The following is a 7,873-nucleotide window of genomic DNA, read 5'->3' on the forward strand; positions in this document are numbered from 1 at the left end:
GGAAAAGGTTTCACGAGGAGATGGGCACAAAACTCCTTATCAGTACTGCTTATCACCCGCAGACGGATGGTCAGTCCGAGAGGACCATTCAGACACTCGAGGATATGTTGCGGGACTGTGTAATCAATTTTGGTGGTAGTTGGGATCGTCACTTACCGTTGGTAGAGTTCTCGTATAACAATAGTTATCACGCCAAGATTGGGATGCCACCGTTTGAGATGCTGTACGGTAGGAGGTGTAGGACTCCAGTCTGTTGGGGTTCCATTGGTCAGAAACAGTTGGGTAGTTTGGAGGTGGTTGAGGCTACGACTGAAAAACTGGATAAGATTAAGGGTTTTATGAAGGCCGCTCAGGATCGTCAAAAGTCTTATGCAGATAAAAGCGAAGGCCTATTGTGTTTGAGGATGGGGACCGGGTTATGTTGAAGGTTTTTCCTTGAAAGGGTATTATTCGTTTTCGTAAGAAGGGGAAGCTTAGTCCGAGGTTCATAGGTCCGTTCCGTATTTTGTCCCATGTTGGTGAGGGAGCGTATAGACTGGAGCTGCCCGATGAGCTCGTAGGGATTCATCCTACGTTCCACGTGTCCCATCTGAGGAAATGTTTAGCTGATGAGGAGGCCCATGTGCCTCTTGATGATATTGAGCTGGATAGTAAGCTGAACTATGTTGAGGAACCTATTGCTATACTTGACCGTCAGGAAAGGCGTTTCAGGAATAAGGTGGTTAGGCAGGTGAAGGTGCAGTGGAGGCACCGTAGGGGTTCCGAGGCTACTTGGGAGTCCGAAGAAGAAATGATGAAGCACTATCCGCAGTTGTTCCTGTCGCATCGGGATTCGGGGACGAATCCCATTGTAAGGGGGTGGACTTGTAACGCCCGTTAATTTATCGGTTTAAAGATTTCCTGCGTGTAGAGTATGTATATTTTCTTGGGAGTTGTCCGGCATCCTTCGTTGACCCGACCACCTTCCCGGTACGTTAAATCACTTAACTTTCCAGCCAAGTTGCTACACACTTCATACTGGAGGGACTAGAGTGTAATTTATTTTATGTCATAATATAAAAAAAAAAACCTAACCCTAATACCTATTCAGCGCAGCCGATCGGACTCAGGACCCCCCCTGCTCGAAAATCTTCTGTCCAGCCGTGTTTCAACCGTAAAAACTTCAATTCAAGGTCGGTTTTATGATTCCCCATGTCTTTTACACCTTAATTGACCTTTATATTGCGCGTATTGATCGTTAAACGACTTATTTTAGGTTAACTGGGTGGCTGTCCAATTGAGCGTTTTCGGGACTGTTTTGAGTGAGCTTTTTGCACCAAAATCCTCCTAGGTATATGTGGTACATCATAATTAAAAACCATATTTATTGAAGGTGTTTAGGTCGGTCAATCAATTTTAGTTCGAAAACTAGGGTTTATCGGGTGTAGAATCGTCAATTGTTGAGTTTGGTGCGTTAATCGATTGAATGACCAACCAAATCAGTTTGTCCAGCCCTAGGGGTTTTAAGGGCTGTGGGAAAATTATTTTTTAGGTACTCGGGGCTGATTAGGTTGGTGATTAATTAATTAAGTCGGTTGTGCGCAAATTGTCGTTTAAACATTAAAGTGAGTGTTGTAAAAAGAAACCGTCGAAGTTGTTGGGCCTAAGCGGCCCGTTAGGCAAGTGTGTTCTTACGGTCTACTTTAGTAACGCGTTGTGTACAATCTACAGGCCCTTACTTGTGAGTGTGCACTTAGAGATTTCCTAGCTCGTTGTTGGTGTTTGGTTGATCTCTGGTGAGTTCATGATGCCCCTTTTTACTCTTTTAAACTTTGGGCTAGCATGCACACCTAAGTGTTTTTCTTACTTGATGAAATGTTTTAAATGATTTTATATAGGCTTGCTAGTATATGGTAGGCCTTGGGATGTTAAATATATATATATATATACATACATATATACATACATATATACATTATTGTTTGGCCTATATTTTGCGGAGTTGTAGTCGTTTCGACTACGGATGTTGCGTATGTCTACTTTGTGTTTGCATGCGTTGATGTTACGTGTTGGGTTGTACGTTTGCTCGACCCTGAATGTTATACGTGGATGTTATATATATATATATATATATATATATATATATATATATATATATATATTTAGGGATGTACTTGAAAGGATGTTTATATATATATCTTTGGTATATGTATGTATGAGAATGTTTAGTCTTCGATAACGATGACTTAATGGATGCACTCTTTTTACTTTAAAAACTTTTGGTATGTCTACCATATTTGTTATTACTGATATTATTTACTTAAAACTTGAACTCACTCAGCTCAAGCTGACTTTGTGTGCATGTTAGTGTGAGTTTCAGGTTAGGAAGAGGATGCCTTATCGCTTGGACGTGCACGAAGCTACTTGGACGGTGAAGGGCATACGTGGATGGAAGAATGTACTTTGAACAATTTGATTTTAAATAGTTTTATGAATTGCATTTAAAATTGATTTTGGGAAAAATTCCCGGGTTTTAGGGAACTTATCTTACGATTTATGTTTTTCGCTGAATTTACACTCTGAGATGTTTGTTTTAATGGAAGAAACCATTTTCAAGTTTAATTACTTTAATCTATATTTTGTACGAATACCAACTGTGGGGCTCCCGGAGTTCGGGACCTTACAATGGCCTACACTGACAGTGACTATGATGGTTGCAACATGAGTAGGAAATAAACCTCAGGAGGCTGCCAGTTTTTAGGGAACAGGTTGGTGTCATGGCAATGCAAGAAACAGACTACAGTATCTATCTCAACTGCTGAAGCTGAATACATTGCTGCATCTGCTTGCTGTGCACAGGTTCTGTGGATTCAAAATCAACTGCTGGACTATGGTCTGAATTTCTTACTTACTCCTATCTTAATTGATAATACTGCTGCTATGTTTATTGTTAAGAATCCAGTCCAACATTCTAAGACTAAGCACATTGAAATTAGACATCATTTCATTAGGGATTTTTAGGAAAAAGGACTAATTGAAATGAAAAGGGTAGACACATCTGACAATTTGGCTGATTTGTTCACCAAACCTTTAGATAAGACCAGGTTTCATTTTCTGTTAAAATGCCTAGGTATGATAAATGCTGATGAGGTTTAATTTAGGATGTGTGCTTAAGTGAGGTGCTTACTGATAATCTATGTTACTCACTTTGAATGTTTGCATGATAACATTGCTATGCTTGAATGATTACTCAAAATTGCATGAATCATGTTTGTGACTGTTCTTGTGTGGAATTTCTGTTAACTTTGATAATTATAGCCGTTGCTACTTTGATCTGTGCTTGCATGATAAATTTATATGATTTTAAGTACTTCGAGCATGATTCTGTGCTTGATGATGTGCTTATTGCTCTTCGAGCACAAGCATAGGCTTCTGAAAGACTATTCTAAGTCATTCGAGCACAGATGTCATTGCTCAACTGTTCGAGCATGGAATGCAGTCTCGAAAAACTTCCACAAGTGTTTCGAGCATGCTTCTGTGATAGATGGGTGTTTAATGCTCTTCAAGCACAAACTATCCATACCTGGGGATTTTCTCTTAACACGAGCATGAATGTTGTTACAAGAGGTCGAGCACAAAGCTAAGTTTCTCGAGCACAATCACTGAAACGAATACTTAAGGTTGCTCGATAGGCTTTCGAGCATGCTCGATGAAGTTCTGGGCATGCTCGACAGACTTAACTGAGAATTTGATGCTTCTATGCTACCTGAAGGTTTGTGTTGTGATATTGTGAAAGTGTGTGCTTGGTTACAAATGCTTAAATGACAACACCATCTTTAAAGTCACTGTTCTTAAATTGAATTTTCAAAGGAAAATGATTTTTAAAATGGTAAAGAGTTTTTGATTAAGCAACACGGTTTTCAGTGACAATACATAAGAGAAATGATAATATTATCCAAGTTCCCAGCTTCAAAGAAGCAAGAAACTGATTTGTCGGAAATTGAATCCAACCTAAATTTGGGAAATGATAGAAAACTGTATAAAATAACTAACCCATGGATTATAGGTTCAAAAGGCTTTGAGTATAGTCATTGGCAAAGTATGGTAGCTTTCCATGGTCTGTAGTTGCAATATGTGATAAACACTTAAACTGGCTGAAGTATGATGTGGTGAAACATTGGAAAATAAGGTATGTTCTCTAGCACATCTCTCCGTATGATAGGAAGAAAGGTCATTATCCAATCATACACGAGCCTGTTGGTGTTTCTGGTCTACAAATATTTACTAAGTAATTGAGCAGATATATATTATTGATATATGGAAAACCTCTCAAAAGAAAAGAGATAGAAAAAGATTGAAAAGTATAAAAATATCAAAAGTATAATATATATATATATATATATATATATATATATATATATATAATAAGTTAGCTGATTTCATGACTTAAGGGGCACTAAGAAAACTACAAGGGTGGGGCATACAAGTAAGTCCTAAACACCCTGAATGTAAGGCATGTAAGTCCGGATGGCATGTAAGTCCAGCGTTCAACCTTACAGTCTGTTATTAAAGACAAAATATATATAAATAACTGCTCTAGTATACAAAAATCAATTTTGACTAGGGCATCAGGGGGTCGAATTCAATTCGGGGTGATTTGGAGAAAGCTAAATAAGCTTTGAGAAGAGATTAGAGGCAACCTGAAGCTATAGTGATAACCATTCCTATTTTATGCACTAATTGAATCCAAAATGTATCACCAAAAGCAATAACCATTATGCTAAGTATACCTGCTGTCAACCTGACTTGAGTCAGAATAACACTGATCATGAAGTGGTGTGATCGTTGTTTTAAATAGTCTGATCCCAAAATTGAGATCTTTCCAAATTGACTTAAAATGAATTTTATTTTTGAACTGAATTTTGATATCTTATGTCACTTTAAACTAATTGCTCATTTGATTTATGTTATGACATGATTATTCTTTGGTCAAAGTTAAAATCTGAGCACAAGACATGATTACTCATGTCTTGAATCAGTGGCATAAAAGTTGTGATTCTCAAACTGAATCGAATTTCAAGTGAAGTGTTTCAAGCTAGGAAACTGTGCCTGCTCATGAATTGCTGCTTGGAGTATACACTGCAATGTATGAATTGATTATCTGTTTCGAGCATGACATGAAAATTTGCTGTTAAGTGGTTTGAGCATGAATCTTGTCTTCGAGCACCTGCTATGTTATGAAAATTGATGTTATGTGTTTCGAGCATGACTGCATGACAAGTAGTTACGATATAAGTTCTTGAGCATCTCATGTGTGTAGGTTACTTGGAAAACTCCCATGCTTCCAGCATCTCAAAGCTAGGCCTTAGGTGGTGGTGGTGTGGATGGCTGGGGGGGGGGGGTTGGTATATTATTTTTTTTATTATTAAATAAGTTATAAAGTTTTGTATTTTAACCATACTTTGTTATAATTAATAATTTTTAACTAGTTAGGCTTATTTATATGTAAAATCTATTACATATTCGAATTCCTCATAAAATTAGCTACGAGACCATATAAAGATGTAAATTTTTCGAGTTGGTTGGTTTCGGGTCCTTACGGTGGTCGGTACCGGATTTTGTTCACTTACTGTTCCGTCTTTGTGAACCGAACCTTCTAGAATTTTGTTTATGTCCTAACGTTAATACTTTATATTTACTTATATTATTTTAAGTCATTCCCGACCCTTGGGAATTTATTTGCATTATTAGCCTAACCCGGATTGCTAACCGTGCCTCGCATACACAGTATTCGCTATCGCCAAAAAGGAACTTTTTGGACATAATAAAATATAACAACATATTTTTAGAGTTCTTGGACTAAAATATTGATGTTATTATTATTCATAAAATTGCATTACACGGTAAACCCGGATTACATTTGTTGGGACTTATATTTTAGACCGACGCATCGAATTATTATTATTATGGGTGAAAAATAATTAATATGTTTGGTCTCAACCAAGGGTGGATGACTTGAAGACCAAGTCATGCTAGACTAGTATAAATAGATGTATTTGTTAATTTGTCTAGCATGAGTGTATTGTGTATTAGGTGAGATCTAGGGTTTTATCCCTAGGAGAGAGCCGCCGCCTCCGGGATGAGCTCTCCCGGAGGTGGCTGATCTTTATTGTATGTCTGTGTGTATGTATGAGTGCTCTGTATGACAATCTTTTGACTAATGAAATCATACTACCACGTCTTTATCTGTGTTTCGATTACATATATTTGTTCATCCTGTTTATTGTTCATTGTAATCGATTCTGGCTCTCTCTCCCAAACACCACTCATCCGTCCAAAACACCTTTCAAGAGTGAATACGATTCGATCCTAGCTCAGATCCGAGCTCCACCACTAATAACGACCATTATTCACGTTTCCACACCAGGGCTTGGGTCTCACAATTGGTATTAGAGCAGTCTTGTCACAAGTCATGTGCCTGAAACATCCACTGTCCATGTACCATAAATCATTGCTGTTCAAGGACTGTTCCAACACATACACATAAAACAGAAATAGTTGGAATCTGCTTTACAAACTGCATCAGTTTGTAAGTCAGTATCAGTTGATGATTCATCAGGAGTTGGAACTGAAACTGGTGGTGGGTCTTCATACACAATCTCACATTCTTCTTTTGTGTCAGAATCTGACCCATTCTGCACATCTTGTGATTTGATTACTTCTTCTGTCTGCTCAATCACACAATTCTTCTTCTCAATCACCTCCTTCTTTGTCTTCCATTGGAACCCTTTTGGTTCAAATCTCTGTTTTAACAGAAACTTTTCATCACCGTTAAGAACTCCTAGTCTGATCTTTGCTTTTCCCTTATCAGATGACCTTTTGTTCTTCTCAGCTTTATGTGACTCTTTCACATTTTCTTTGATTTTCAGAATGGTTTTGAGTTTCTTTTCTAGGATCTGCTTTTGTTCCTCACTGTCAGATGGTTTTCTACTTCCATTCAAGTATTTCTCATACATTTCTTTGTAACTTTTCATATCGAATCCACTCGCCACATCAGGAATTTCAAAGTTGTCCTCAAGAATACAGCAAGAATCAGTGTGATGTCCATAGGCATCACATTTCTTGCACCATACCTTGGCAAAACTTCCCATATCTTCATGTAGTTGTTGGTCTTTAATTTTGTCACTAGGTTTGGGAAAGTCAAATCCCAAAGAGGTCTTTGTACACAGAGTGTTAGAGAAATCCATCCTGATTGGCTCACTGATGTCAATTGTTTGTGGATACATTTCCTTGAAAAATACAATTTTCTTTAGCTTGGAGGGAGTTCTTGATGAGCTTCCTTTTTCTTGTCTTGAATTTCTTCTCATTGGCACATAATCAACATCCCCAATATCAAAAACTCATGGTTAGAGAAAACAGGATAAATTGGTGGATGTGACTGATCATAGGAAGATTTTACAGTTTCTTCTGTTCTTTTCTTGATAACAGGCTGTGGTCTTGCACATATGTCAAACACTACATGTTCCCTTCTCATCTTTTCGTAGTGTTTTTTTAACTTTGGAGTCATCTTTGTAGAAGAGGAAACTGATCACTTTTCTTTTTGCATGATCTTTTCTTCTTTTTGCTTTTAGATGACTTAGAGCTCCCACAGCTGCAGTTACTGTCTTCACTGGAGTACTCACTCCACTTCTTCTCACCTTCAATTTTCTCATTTTTCTCAATCTCTTGCTCCTCACTCTGCTTTATGGCAAATTCTCCATCTTTGTCCAAAACTACATCAGCATACTGCTTAACAAACTCATCCTTATCATCAAAGACATTCTTAAATTGTTTGAGATACTCACTTCTGTTCTCCTTGTCTACCTTCAGTGGGTAGCTATCACAAAAAGGTGGT

Source organism: Bidens hawaiensis, unplaced genomic scaffold, assembly GCF_021521415.1.
Source record: "Bidens hawaiensis isolate Kalapana, Puna unplaced genomic scaffold, B.hawaiensis_p1.1 tig00036345_1, whole genome shotgun sequence".
In the NCBI taxonomy this organism is placed as follows: domain Eukaryota; kingdom Viridiplantae; phylum Streptophyta; class Magnoliopsida; order Asterales; family Asteraceae; genus Bidens; species Bidens hawaiensis.